The sequence below is a fragment of the Lynx rufus genome, unplaced genomic scaffold (genome assembly GCF_022079265.1).
Source record: "Lynx rufus isolate CCGP_SWC_20201006 ecotype Redwood Valley unplaced genomic scaffold, mLynRuf1.p SCAF_16, whole genome shotgun sequence".
Classification (NCBI taxonomy): domain Eukaryota; kingdom Metazoa; phylum Chordata; class Mammalia; order Carnivora; family Felidae; genus Lynx; species Lynx rufus.
This window is the reverse complement of record NW_025814830.1, coordinates 31654064-31669070: the sequence shown is the minus strand read 5'-3', so window position 1 is coordinate 31669070 and position 15007 is coordinate 31654064.

Sequence of the window (15007 nt, the reverse complement as noted above, 5' to 3'; positions counted from 1 at the left end):
GTGGCTACACCAATTTACATTCCCACCAACAGTGCCGAAGGCCTCTCTTTTCTCCACATTCTTGCCAACAGTTGTTTTCTCTTGTCTTCCTGACAATAGCCATTCTAACAGGTTCATACCTATTATATTTCAATGAAGTGATACCTCATTGTGATTTTGAGTTGCATTTCTCTGATGATTAGTGATGCTGAATACCTTTTCATGTACCTGTTAGCCGTTTGTATATCTATGTCTTCTTTAGAAAAAATGTCTATTCAGTTCCGCTGCCCATTTTTCATTGGATTTTTTATTTTTTAAGTTTATTTATTTTGAGAAAGAGAGAGAACATGGGAGGGGCAGTGAGAGAGGGAGAGAGAATCCTAAGCATGCTCAGTATAGAGCCCAATGCAGAGCTTGATCCCATAAACCATGAGATCATGACCTGAGCCAAATCAACAGTTGCACACCACCAACTGAACCACCCAGGCACCCCAAATTGTTTATTATTTTTTGCTATTGAGTTGTATGAACGGATAAAGAAGATACAGTGTGTACATATGTGTATGTATATATATACACATCTACACACCCAATGGAATATTGTTCAGTCATGAGAAGTCATCAGCCTGCCATTTGTGATAACAGGTTGGAACTTGACATAATGCTAAGGGATAAGTCAGACACTGAAAGACAAGTATTAGATGATATCATTTTCCTGTAGAATCTCAAAAAGCTGAACTCATAGAAACAGCATAGAATGGTGGTTACCAGGGACTGGGGGTGGGGGAAATAAGGAAGTCAAGGAGTACAAACTTCCGGTTATAAGTTGAACAAATTCTAGGGATCTAATGTACAACATAGTGATTACAGCTAATAATACTGCATTATATATCTGAAAGTCAGTAAAAGAGTGAATCTTAAATGTTCTCACCACAAAACAGAAATGGTAATTGTGTGATGTTATGAAGGTGTTAGCTAACACTATGGTGGCAATCATTTTGCAACAGACTTGTAGCACATCAACACACTGTACACCTTAAACTTACACGATATTAGCTGTAGGAAAATAAAGTGAAAACAATTAGGTATTAGCTTCTAGTGTGAAATGGCTGCCAAAAAGAACTCTGGGTTACCACTGTACGCTAGAACAGAAAGAACCTTGGATTTGAAGTGAGAAAGACATATCTGAGATTCAAACCCAAATCTCCCATCTGATCCAATATTTTCATCTGTAAAATGGAAATAATGATAACTACCTCACAGGTCTGCTGTAGGAATGAAATAAGAGTGTGTGCAAAAAGCAACAAGTACAACACTTGGGATGACCAGATAGTCACCCAGACCCTGATTCCACATGATATGAAGCAAGCACACTTTGCTATATCCTTGTCTTGAGATGAGTTGCTAGACTCAGGACTGAGCACTTTAACTCCCAAATTATGGAGTTAAATTGGAGAAGGCCCCCAGAAGAGTAAGAGGAAATAAAAGAACAAAGCCAAGAGAGACACAGAAGAATCTAATCCAGTTCACTAATTCCAGAAACCCAGCTGAGGTGTGCAAGGCTAAAAATGGAGAGTAAATATGTAACATGAACAAGGCAATATAAGTAAGAGTATGGGATGGGACCAAGAAAAGGAAAGCTTATGCTTTAGGTCATGAAAAAACTTCTTCCTTGACATTTCTATCAAATATTAACAGAATATTTATACAAGGAGAATAGCAAGTGAATCATTTCTTAAAGTATTTTCAATTAATTAGATAATGGTTCAAAAAGTTTATCACTAAGAAAGTTTATCACTAAGTTTACCACTATCAGTCCTGACTTCTTTTGGACTCTAAGTCCTTTGATAATAATTCTTGTACCATCATGATTCAGAATTGTCCAAAACTGTCTCAGAGGTTCTAAAACTGTAATATAATAATAATAATTGAACTTTTCCCCAAATTCTCAGCAAAAATTCCTAGGATGTCATTGAACAAAATTTTTAGAGATTTATGACTTCTTTCCTCCTGGAAATTATTCTTAAACACTTTGGTACACTGCTACATATATGATAATATTGATTTTCACACAATTATATATGCCATTATTTCACAACTTATTTACCCAAATTTTATGATATTCCACAAAACAAATCATACATTTCAGATGCTCCAATTCCTAGACAAGAGTGAAGTTCTCCTCTGCACTGGAAAAATCATATACTTGAGTCTAGGTCAAGAGGTTTCTGGTCTGGTATAGGTTAGATACCACAGATATTCAAGCAAGAGCCAAGAGAACAAACATGGAAGACATCTGATTCATTCATCATACCATCAAAAAACATATACTGTCCACTATTTGCCAGACACTATTTGAGTTCTCGGCAATTTAACAATGGCCAACAAAAACTAAAGTTCCTATCCTCAAAGACTTATATTCTAATGAGAAAGGCACTCATTAAAGAAATGCATGAGTGCAAATAAAATACAACTTCTAGGGCATACAAGTACTACAAAGAAACATGAAAGTGTTAAGGGATGGCTTAGGGATGGCAATAGAGGGTAGGGCTATTGTTAGGGTGGTCAAAGAAAACCTCTTAATACAACATTTGGGAAAAGACCTGAGAAAAGTGAGGGAGGAAGCCGACTCAATTTAGGAAAATCACATTCCAGATCGAGGGAAAAGGAAGCACCAAGGCCCTGATCCTGCATGCTTCAAGAGCCACAGAAAGGCAGTGTAACCAGAAAAGTAACCAGGGACTTGTCAGTAGTCTCAAGTGGAAGCAGCAAAAGTAGAAAGAGGTAAAGTTTAATAACTAAGCAGGGACCAAATCACAGAGACTGTTGAAGACTGGGCAGTGTGTGGAAAAGCAATGAAGGTTAGAGAAGGGGAGTAACAGGGTGTGATGTACATTTTTAAAAGCTGAATCTTGCTGCTCTCTGTAAAATAAATTTTATTGGGTGCAAGGTGAAGGTAAAAACACAAGGGTGGAAATAGGGAAGCCATTTTATTGAATCAGGAAAAGATGATGATTGACAATGGGAGGGATAGAAACAAGCCTATAGACTCAGAAGACATTTTGAAGGTAGAGCCAATAGATTTTGCTGATGTATTAGATGAGGGAAATGCCACTTGGTTCAGGGAATGAGCTACTATGACATTCTGAAGGAGTGGTTTACAAGCAAGATGCTTTGCTATCAAGCACAGGCAACATGTGTATGTTTGGTGTGTTCAGGACAGTGGATGATGGTGACGTGAGATATTTTTTGTTCCTTTAGTGAGTGCCTTTATGTCTAGTAGGTATTCACTTCCTGAATCTTTTTCAGTTGATATAGATGGGCCTTGGTTAATTCCAAAATCTGCCTATTGGTCGTGGGAATTCCTATCTCTTTCTAGTTATCCATTCTTTTTTTTTTTTTTTTACTTTAAAGTTTATTTATTTTTGAGACAGAGAGAGACAGAGCATGAACGGGGGAGGGGCAGAGAGAGAGGGAGACACAGAACCGGAAGCAGGCTCCAGGCTCTGAGCCATCAGCCCAGAGCCCGACGCGGGGCGGAACTCATGGACCGTGAGATCGACCTGAGCTGAAGTGGGACGCCTAACCGACCGAGCCACCCAGGCACCCCTAGTTATCCATTCTTAATTGGTCTCTTTCATGTTTCAAACTTTGCAACAGTCACATCACACCCAATCCAAGTCCACAGTATTATGAAGGGCCCTCCACACCCTTTCTAAATCATCAGGATTTTAGAGCTCTTATTTTGGGAGGTTTATATGTTTGGTTAATGAGATAATGGGACTTGTTCTATTCTAGATGCTCATTCATCATTCTCTTTCTCTCTCTAAATGCCTCTCCATTTTCTTAAAGACTGCCTTCATATTTTCAGCATGATGGCCCCATGCTCTGGAACAAGGGAAATATAGTTCCCTCACATTTCTTTCCTAGTGCTGCCCAGGGTTTCCTAATCAGTATAAGCTGACTGGAAAACCCCGACAATCTTGGTATTCCCACTTCCTTCACACCCTATATTTAAGAAGTCACAACATCATGCTAGTGGTGATCTTTCTCCAACATAGATCTGGTTGATTTCCCATTACCAGGAGCAGGTTTCAGACTGTGCTCATTGAAAGCCTAGTGAGTTTGCAGATGTGCTCTCAAGGACCTTTAAGAGGCAATTGGTAGAATAGGAAAAGCAGACAGGGCTCCTGGCCATCTCCCTGACTTCCACCAGAGGTGAGCCTCCTTTTCTTTGTTATATATTTATCTCATGAGCAAGTCTTTTTCAGTAAAAAGTTTTGCTGAGAGATTGAAAAACATTGAGCTAGACTAAACCTAACTTCTTAAGATACATTCAAACTCTTTCATAGTTTATCTCTTATTTCAACCTCTATTTTGGTTATTTCTGTGTAATACACATCACAGTCCATCCAAACTGCATTGCCCACACTTACTAGAATATGTAATTCCACAAAACATGGGTATGCAGATAAGCTCTTGCTCTCAAGACACATCATATGCTATCAAGAAATGACCACTGTGATGAGTGATTGCAGTTCCCTGGTCCCAACATACTTATCCCCTTCATTCTCCTCCCCTCCTTAAAAGATTCACATTAAACATCACCTTCTTTCTGACTCCTCAAAATGGGGTGAATTGCACTTCTATCATTATAGTTTGTTTATGATGACATTTCTCAAACTGTGACATAAGAATGAATATTCAGGAACCCATACTGTACCTGAGAGTTCTGTTTCAATTTTATGTTTTCATTTTGCTGATAATCTAAAAATAAAAGTCACTAGTGTTTAAGTGGAAGCTTTTCTTTCATAGAAATGAGTCACCAAATACATTTTCATAGGATAAAATTCTAGGTTTCTTAAGTGAGCATCTTTTCAAGCTTAAGTTATAGAAATCTTGAAATTCTTAAGCTGTCTTCCCTTCACAAAAGGTTTGAACAAAAGTTTGAGATTTCTTTGTCATATGTTTCTTTTTTAATTTTTTTAAATTTTTTTATTGTTTATTATTTTTGAGAAAGAGGGACAAAGAGCAAGCAGGGAAGGGGCAGAGAGAGAAGGAGACACAGAATCGGAAGCAGGCTCCAGGCTCTGAGCTCTCAGGACAGAGCCTGACGCAGGGCTTGAACCCTTAGACCGCGAGATCATGACCTGAGCTGTAGTCAGCCGCCCAACTGACTGAGCCACCCAGGCACCCCTTTCATATGTTTCTTTACAAATAATGAGAATATCTTGTTTTAGTTGTTTGATTAAGTATCTCTCTTATCCAATAGATGGTGAAAGACCTGTCTGGAATACATTAGTTGAGCAAGTCCTTCTTGTCCCCATGGTAAAAAGAAAAAAAAAAATTAACCTTTAAATGAGTCCTATAATCCTTTTGGATCCCAACTGACAGGCAGTATGGAGTAGAGGAAAAGGGAATGAACCCAGAATTTCGGACCCAGAAGTCTAATTATCCACCATGATGCATCTTGCCACTTAGATACTCCAAGCATCAGAGTCCTTTGCCCTATTAAAGATCAAATGAGATGAAGGTAAAAACATCTCAAAGCAACAAATATGACATGTTGTGAATTCCAAAGGTCTAACTAAGTAATAGGATACCTTGCTTGGAAATAACCCTTAGGAAATGAGGAAGAATTGCCTTGACCACAAAAATCTGTCTTAACAACTACTTAGTGATTCAAAATGTTCAGGGACTCCTAGAAAGATAGCTAGGCACAGTTTTTCCTTAGTCCTCAGCCCAGAATCCCAATGACAAAGAAAATCAAGTATTGGGGTACCTGGGTGGCTCAGTCAGTTAAGCGTCTGACTTCAGCTCAGGTCATGACCTGGCGGTTTGTGAGTTTGAGGCCCGCATCAGGCTCTGTGCTGACAGCTCGGAGTCTGGAGCCTGCCTCGGATTCTATGTCTCCCTGTCTCTCTGCCCCTCCCCTGCTCATGCTCGCTCTCTCTCTTCCTCTCTCTCTCTCTCTCTCTCTCTCTCTCTCCCTCCCTCCCTCCCTCTCTTTCAAAACTAAATAAACATTAAGAAAAATTTTTTTAAACTGGTATTCTCTAGAAGCCTGTATCAGTCAACAGATGGCATATCCAAGGAGAGCAACTTGGGGACAAAATTCATAAAAGAACTATTTGCACAAAAGTGGTCAGGATTACAGGAAACCAATAAGGCCAGGAAGGGCAAGAAAAGGAAGTCAATAACAGAATCTACTAGAAGAGAAAGTTGCCTGGCAGAAGTTGTGGCCATCAGAACAAGAACAAAGGAAACAACTAAACCCAATAGAGTTGTTGAATGCCTGCTAAGTGTTAGACTGTTGAGCAAACTGCTGCCAATGAGAAAAGACATGGTTTCTGTCTTCAGGAGCTTCCTGTTTATTGGAGAAATCAGATCCGTGAACCAGTGTTCACAATGCACTATTAGCTACCACAGGAATAAATGAATTCCACAGCTTTTATGGCGACTTTATTTATAGTATATTACAGTTATTATTAGTAAGCTTTACTATGTATCAGACAATCTGTTAAACTTAAATCGGACCTACTGCATAGGATCATGGGAGGATTAAATTCAAGGCTCTACTATTATCTTCACTTTACAGATGAGAAAGTTGACACTTAGGAAGCTTTCATCACCTACTCAGCCTCCTGGTTAATAAGAGATGGAGCTGTGATTAAAAGCCAAGCCTTCTGATTCCAGAGACAAGAACCCCTAACCACTAAAGGGATTGAGACCACAATGTTTTCCTTTGAAAAAATACATACCTTCTGAACCCTTTCAAATTCCCAGGGAGTCTTCCTGATCTATCAATTTACCATGTCCCCTGTTATTCCTCTCAGTATCTATGACTCAATTTACTAATTGCATCAAATATTACATTAGCTTAGTATTGCACTAATTAGTACTATTTTGTTTACTAGATGATGACAGGGTGGAATGGAGTTTCCTTTCCTTGATGCCCATTATTAAAATGATTATTCCCCAGGGGGTGATGTGGAAAAGAGGAATGAGCTAGCATGTGTGGATACCTGTGGCCTTTAGCAAAGTGGATGGCCCTACCCCAAATTATTCCATCTGGCAGAGCCAGTTACCTGCTGTAGTTCACACATGAATGGCAGCGATTTGCATGCAAATAGAAGCCTACATGCTTTCCTGGAGCTAAGAGCTGTATTTCAACATTTCACAGTGGAATTAGTCAGTGGACAGGACACTGCGACTTTGTGGCTGTGCCAGCTAAAACTCTTCTAAATACCAAGCTCTGTGTTTCACAGCAAGATTGTTTATTGAACCAGTTCATGGAAGCTCCAAAGACTCCTCTGCTGAAATACTGCCAGCTCCAAGCTCTGGTTTTGACACTGATGTTGTCAGTTGAGATTAAGCATGGGTCTTAATGAATGCTGGCAGACATCCTCTGAGGTACGATCACCCGTGTTCCTGTGGCTAAATAGCAAAGCTCTGGACAGGAGTGAAAGTAAGGTCTTGAGAGTGACTAGTCATCTTTTTTTTCTTACTCCCCTTCATTGGTTCCACATTTCTTATAAGATAAAGGTCAAGTTCCTTGACTGGTTTTCATGGATTTACATAGTCTGAGCCATATTGATCTTTTCACCCTCATGCCACCCCATTCTTTTATATCCAGCACTCTGAAAGTAATTCTATTTGCCCTTACATGTGATGCAATGTTTTAAGAATTTCCCTTCCTTTGCATATGCTGTTCCTACCATCAGGAATGACCATATTCACTACAACTGGATGGTAAACTTCAAAACTCTGGGTGGTGATCCTTCAAAACTCCATCCAGGTTATTCTGAAAGACCTTCCCTTCTTTTTCCAAATAAAGGTAATTTCTCCATCTCCAAAACCTCATCTACATCTTTTCTCTTATTGCATGAAATAAGACATACAAGCATACGAAAGTAAGAGTCTTGCCACTGGACACTAAGCACCCATAACTTGTTCATCCTTATAAATCCAGATCTCACCACAACATTTGACATACAGTAAATGCTCCATCCTTATTTGTCTAATTTAACTGAACTGTCCTACCGAAGTATTAAGTATAGGAGGCATTTAGGAATTTAAAACAAACCACAACATTACGTTTGTAAATCAGGAATTGGTGCTACATTTTTTATAATGTCTACTTACATCTGTTCATAAAAATGCATATGATTACTATAAAGTGTTACCCCCCTCAAAAAAAACACAAAAGAAGGAAAAGTATTATGAAAGATGCAAAAAAATTCCATATATATATATATATATATATACATACATATATATATATATATATATATATATATATATATATCTCCGCACAAACATAAGCATGCAAATATTTATATATAAATCAGAAACAGTTTGATTACTGGGTTTTTTCTCTTTTTTTCTTGAAAGAAACTTACTTTGAATACTAGGAATGAGTTATCCTTTGTAGACAAAGATGACACAATGGAGAAATAAGTATTCCCTCTTGATGGAACAAGACAGTGAGGCTTGCTGAAATCCATTTAGCACAATCAGTTGGTCTATTATCTCCCGATTATGGAAGTGGAGAAATGAGATATTTAATCAGACATCTTTTAGAAAGTTGTAACATATTTGCGTATTTCCCTAAGGCCTGTAATGAAGAGCTCTTAATATTTCATTTTCATTATTACCAGAAGAGAAGAGTTACAATAAAAACTCCCCTTGTGGTCTTAGTCCCAGAACAAAGAGAAAGGTCAGCACATCTGGGTCATTCAGGAAATGACCCCACAGCCAAACTGAGTAGAAAGCTACTCAAGAGGGGCCTATGGGTCCACTTCCCAATCCATGTCCATTTTCTGTCCTTGCCCATACTCCCTGCTGGATGCACAGAAGGACAACTTGTATTTAGAATCTGTTTTTGAAGGTCCTTGAAAATAATTGTTCCTATACACAGAATAAAGTGGACACCTTCCACTGAATACCAAATTCCTCCACAAGTTCAGGATCAAGGGCCACATTCTCTCTGCTGTGTGAAATTTGGCAACCCCTCAGAGACAGAGGGGGCATAAATGAGTAAACTGAGGCATATTCATGTGAAATGAAGAAGAGATTGGAGTAGGCCATCTTTAAGATTCTTCTCAAACTTGCATGTTAGCTAACTTGACAATAAATTATATTTTTTAAAAAAAGATTCTCCTCAAGCTAAAAAAAAATTATCCAACTTAATGTCAAGCAATACGATCCCCTGGACCAGAGCTGTAATTACTGAGCCGGAGAATATTTTTATCAAACACCAAAATGCTGATTCAGACTCAATTACTACTTTGGCTGTCAAATCCTCATAGTTTTTGAGAAGCTAGATTTACATTTAGATATAGATTGTAGGGACGCCTGGGTGGCTCATTCAGTTAAGCGCCCAACTTCGGCTCAGGTCATTATCTCGTGGTTCAGGGGTTCGAGCCTCACATCAGGCTCTGTGTTGACAGCTCAGAGCTTGGAGCCTACTTAAGATTCTGTGGCTCCCTCTCTCTCTGCCCCTCCCCTGCTTGCATTCAGTCTCTCTTGCTCTTTCAAAAATACACATAAAAAAAAAAAGAAAATTAGATATAGATTGTAGCTAAGTGTATTCTGTTCCTAGATAGATCAAGACCACATAGCTGAGAAGTGTGAATAATTGCAGAATGCGTAGACAAATGATTCCTCTCTGGACAAAGACATGAATTCGGCTCTCTTTTCCCATATTTCTCAATGTGTTGTTCCCATATTCCACATTTAGGGCTAAACATGCCAGGAAAGAAGCTTCAATTTATATGGTGAGAGACAGGTGGATACAACTCCCAGGGAAGTCTGAGTCTAACCAGACAGTGCTGCCTGTTTCCCACATCCAGCGTGGTCTGTGGTGGCGTGTCTGATAAGCACAAGTGACAAAAGGCAGATGGCATGATCAGTGTAATGGAAAATAAGAACTGAAGAATAACCAAGTCCCAGCAGCCCCTGACACAGTGGCCCTGGATAGCTAAATTTCAGCCATTCCTAAACACTGGTGGAAAGAAACAGATTCACTTCATTAAGTGTTTTTGAGGTTTTTCTTTTTATATATGCGTGAAAAGAGCGTCAGTGTGTGTTTAGAAGGACTGATACATTAATCCACATTCAACTGGCATCTATTGGCATGAGGACTCAAACACAAAGAAGTATAGGAGGAAGGATTATTTGGAAAGGCAAACTGGTGTCAAAGCCTTGATTAATTTCTAAAGGAGAATAATCTTTTAAAGGTCAGCCAGAGGTAATAAGAGTGTGTGTGCGCTTGTGTGTGCATGTGTCCTAAACCACACTTGCTAGAAAGGCACACTGGCTCATGCCCCCAAAGAGAGCCAAACCCAGCTTGTGGCATCTTTCTCACATGCCAGGGAATGGGGACTTCAGGAGCTGGACAGAGGGCAACAGGGGTGAGTGCCTGTCTTCACATGGGCATCTGAAATCTCCTCTTGTTCACATTTTCAGCCTCTTTCTCCTTGTATCCATCTATCTATCTCTACCTATTTCCAGAAAAAGTTCTGACCACACTTGCCTGTCTCTTGTGTCCAAATAAATAAATAAATAAATAAAACAAAAAAATCCTGATCTCTCCTTCCTTGTTTCTTAATTGTATATACTGGCAACTTCCTGGTTGACCCAAAGATGTCCCACTTAGATGAGCATGAGTACATAGGACAAAACAAATGATTTTTTTTAATATTGAATGCTGGCTTATAAAGTAACTTTAACTTGAATTCAATCTACAGATTATATAATACTATTGTTACCAATATTAATTTCCTGATTTTGATCACCATACTGTATTTATGTAAGAAAATGCCTTTATTTTCAAAAAAATACATATGAAAGTACTTAGGGTTAAAGAGATAGTGATTATTTCCAAATGTTACAGAAGAAAAAATGACATAGTTAGACAGAACTATAAAGTAAACATGACAAAATGTTAATTGGGATAGCTGAATGAGAGATATTAGGAATTCTTTGTATTCTTCTTAAAACTTTCCTGTAATTTGAAGAGGGTGCCTGGGTGGCTCAGTCGGTTAAGCATCCAACTTCAGCTCAGGTCATGTTCTCACAATTTGTCAGTTCGAGCCCCATGTCGGGCTCTGTGCTGACAGCTCAGAGCCTGGAGCCTGCTTCGGATTCTGTGTCTCCCTCTCTGTCCCACTCCCACTCATATTCTCTCTCTCTCTCTCTCTCTCTCTCTCTCTCTCAAAACTAAATAAAACATAAGATATTTTTTAAAAACGTTTCTGTAATTTTGAAATTTTTCCAAAATAAAAAAAATTTTAATGGGGGCTATTTCTACATTAAAAGAAAATTCATCATTTTAACTTGTCATCATAGTAAAGAATCTGCTCTCCCAACACATGCCATTGGGGAAGATGACTGAAAGTAAAGAGCTTTACTCTGACACAACTCAAACCAAACATCTCGTCATGTAAACCATACTACCAAAAGTGCATTCTAGAAAACTGGTCAGAATTTTCCATAACACTTCCAATAAAGTTCTCATCTTGTCATTCATCCATCCATCCATTCATCCATTCATTCATTCACCACATATTTACTGAAGGCCTTCATATGAAATGATCAAAAATACTGATACTCACAAGCCCATGGAGAAGACACATACACAGAGTCAAGTACAAAACCATATGAAAATTAATATAATAGGTGCTTTGAGAGCACAGAGAAGGGCAACCCTCACCCAGTCTTCAAGGGAGTCCGAGAAGCCTTCCTAAAAAGAGGATGCTTATTATTTTTAATATTTTTCATCTTGATTTTTGAGGGAGAGACAGAGCATGAATGGCGGAGGAGCAGAGAGAGAGAGAGAGAGACAGAGAGAGAGAAAGAGAAAATCTGAAGCAGGCTCCAGGCTCCGACCTGTCAGCACAGAGCCCGACATGGGGCTCAAACTCACGAATCATGAGATCATGATCTGAGCTAAAGTCAGATGCTTAACCGACTGAGCCAACCAGGTGCCCCAAAACGAGGATGTTTAATATGAAACCCATAATAAAAAAGTAGTTGGCTAGATGAGAGAGTGTGGGTGAGCATGGGAGGGTGATAATATCCCAAGATGTGTGAAGCTGCTGGTGCACAGCATTCGGGGTGGAAAGAGGGAGGTTCTAGGTTACAAAGCAATTAAAACTGAAGAGGCAAACAGGAGCCTTATATGAGTTGCTTGTGGTTTGGGATTTTATCCTGAGGACTACAGGATTTTTTAAGCAAAGGAATGACATGAATAAAACTGCTTTTTAGAATTTTAATTCTGGTTACTTGTGAAACTCTTGATTTCAGGAGAGCAGGAATGGAGCCTGGGAGACCATTTGGCTGGAAATGAGGCAACCAACATTAAGGCGTCATGAACTATGAACAGAGAAGTTAAAAGATCATACACCATTTCTGTCTTCTGAAACCCAACCCTTTCAAGTCAAATGGAAGCATCCATGTGCCCATATCAGATAGATAACAAAGGCCAGGTACTCATATATTAATGTTGCTTATACAATCAGTATGGGATCAACTTCCATTATGGCTTTTCTGCTCTTGCTCTAAATCCTATACCTGATTCTGAGACTTGATCCCATTTCCCTTCACAAATCCATCCTGAATGGATGGAATGGGCAAAGGAGGTCAAAAAGGTTCAAACTTCCAGTTATAAAACAAATAAGTCATCGATATGTAATATACAGCACAGCAACTATAATTAAAAATACTCTATTGCATTGTCTGAAAGTTGCTAAGAGAGTAGACCTTAAAAGTTCTCATCAAAAGACGGGCATCTGTTTAAGCATCTGACTCTCAGTTTTGGCTCAGGTCATGATCTCCTGATTTGTGAGTCAAGCCCCACACTGGGCTCCGTGCTGACAGTGTGGAGCCTGCTTGGGATTTTCTCTCTCTCTGCTCTCCCTCACATGCAGATTCTCTCTCTCCCTCTCCCTCCCTCTCTCTCTCTCAAAATAAATAAACTTTTTTTAAAAAGTTCTCATCACAAGAAAAAACTCTAAGTGTGTGATGATGCATGTTAACTAGACTTATTGTGGTGATCATTTTACAACACATAAAAATATCAAATCATTATACTGTACCCCTGAAACTCATATAATGTTATATGTCAATTATATATATTTCAATTAAAAAATTCAACAAAATGATAATATCACACTGAAGCCAAAATTATATTGCTTAAAGCCAAAAAAACTCAATCTAAATCAGATTATCAAACTAGCTTGTTAAATGAAACTATTAGTTAACTGGATTCACAAAAAAATCCAGAAATATTTCTTATGGCCATTCTCACTCATATATTACAAATGCTGAAATGACCTCCTGTCAATCTTTGCCTGTCAAGTGAACTGTTAATTACATTTAAAAACCTAAATCAAGGGGCGCCTGGGTGGCTCAGTCAGTGAAGCAGTCGACTCTTGATTTCTGCTCAGGTCATGATCACACAGTTGTGGGATCGAGTCCTATGTCAGGCTCCGTGCTAAGCATGGAGCCTGCTCAGGATCCTCTCTCTCCTTCTCTCTCTAACCCTTCCCAGCTCTTGCTCTCGCTCTCTCTCTCTCTCTCTCTCTCTGTCTCTCAAAATAAATAAAGACGGACTTCAAGCTATATTACAAAGCTGTAATCACCAAGACAGTATGATACTGCCACAAAAACAGGCACTCAGATCAATGGAACAGAACAGAGAACCCAGAAATGGACCCTCAAACGTATGGCCAACTCATCTTTGACAAAGCAGGAGAGAATATCCAATGCAATAAAGACAGTTTCTTCAGCAAGTGGTGCTGGGAAAACTGGACAGCGACATGCAGAAAAATGAACCTGGACCACTTTCTTACACCATACACAAAAATAAACCCAAAATGGATGAAAGACCCTAACGTAAGACAGGAAGCCAACAAAATCCTCAAGGAGAAAACAGGCAAAAACCTCTTTGATCTTGGCCGCAGCAACTTCTTACTCAACACGTCTCTGGAGGCAAGGGAAACCAAAGCAAAAGTGAACTATAGGGACCTCATCAAAATAAAAACTTCTGCACAGTAAAGGAAACAATCAGTAAAACTAAAAAGCAACTGATGGAATGGGAGAAGATATCTGCAAACAACATAGCAGATAAAGGGCTAGTATCCAAAATCTATGAAGACTTATCAACCTCAACACCCAAAAAACAAATAATCCAGTGAAGAAATGGGCAAAAGACATGAATAGATACTTCTCCAAAGAAGACATCCAGATGACCAACCGACACGTGAAAAAATGCTCAACATCACTCATCATCCAGGAAATGCAAATCAAACCACAATGAGAAACCACCTCACACCTCTCAGAATAACTAACATCAACAATTCAGGCAACAACAGATGTTGGTGAGGATGCGGAGAAAAAGGATCCCTTTTGCACTGCTGGTGGGAATGCAAACTGTTGCAGCCACTCTGGAAAACAGTATGGAGGTTCCTCAAAAGATTAAAAAGAGAACTACCCTATGTCCCAGCAATTATACTACTAGGTATTTATCCAAGGAATACAGGTATGGTGTTTCAACAGCAGCACTATTGACAATAGCCAAAGTATGGAAAGAGCCCAAATGTCCATCAATGGATGAATGGATAAAGAAGATGTGGTATATACATACAATGGAGTATTACTCGGCAATCAAAAAGAATGAAATCTTGCCATTTGCAACTACATGGATGAAACTAGAGGGTATTATGCTAAGCGAAATTAGTCAGAGAAAGGCAAATATCATATGACTTCATTCATATGAGGACTTTAAGATACAAAACAGATGAGCATAAGATAAGGGTAGGGAAGCAAAAATAATATAAAAACAGGGAGAGGGACAAAACATAAGAGTCTTAAATATGGAGAACAAAGAGGGTTACTGGAGGCGTTGTGGGAGGGGGGATGGGCTAAACGGATAAGTGGCATTAAGGAATCTGCTCCTGAAATCATTGGTGCACTATATGCTAACTAACTTGGATGGAAATTTTAAAAAATAAATTAATAAGGG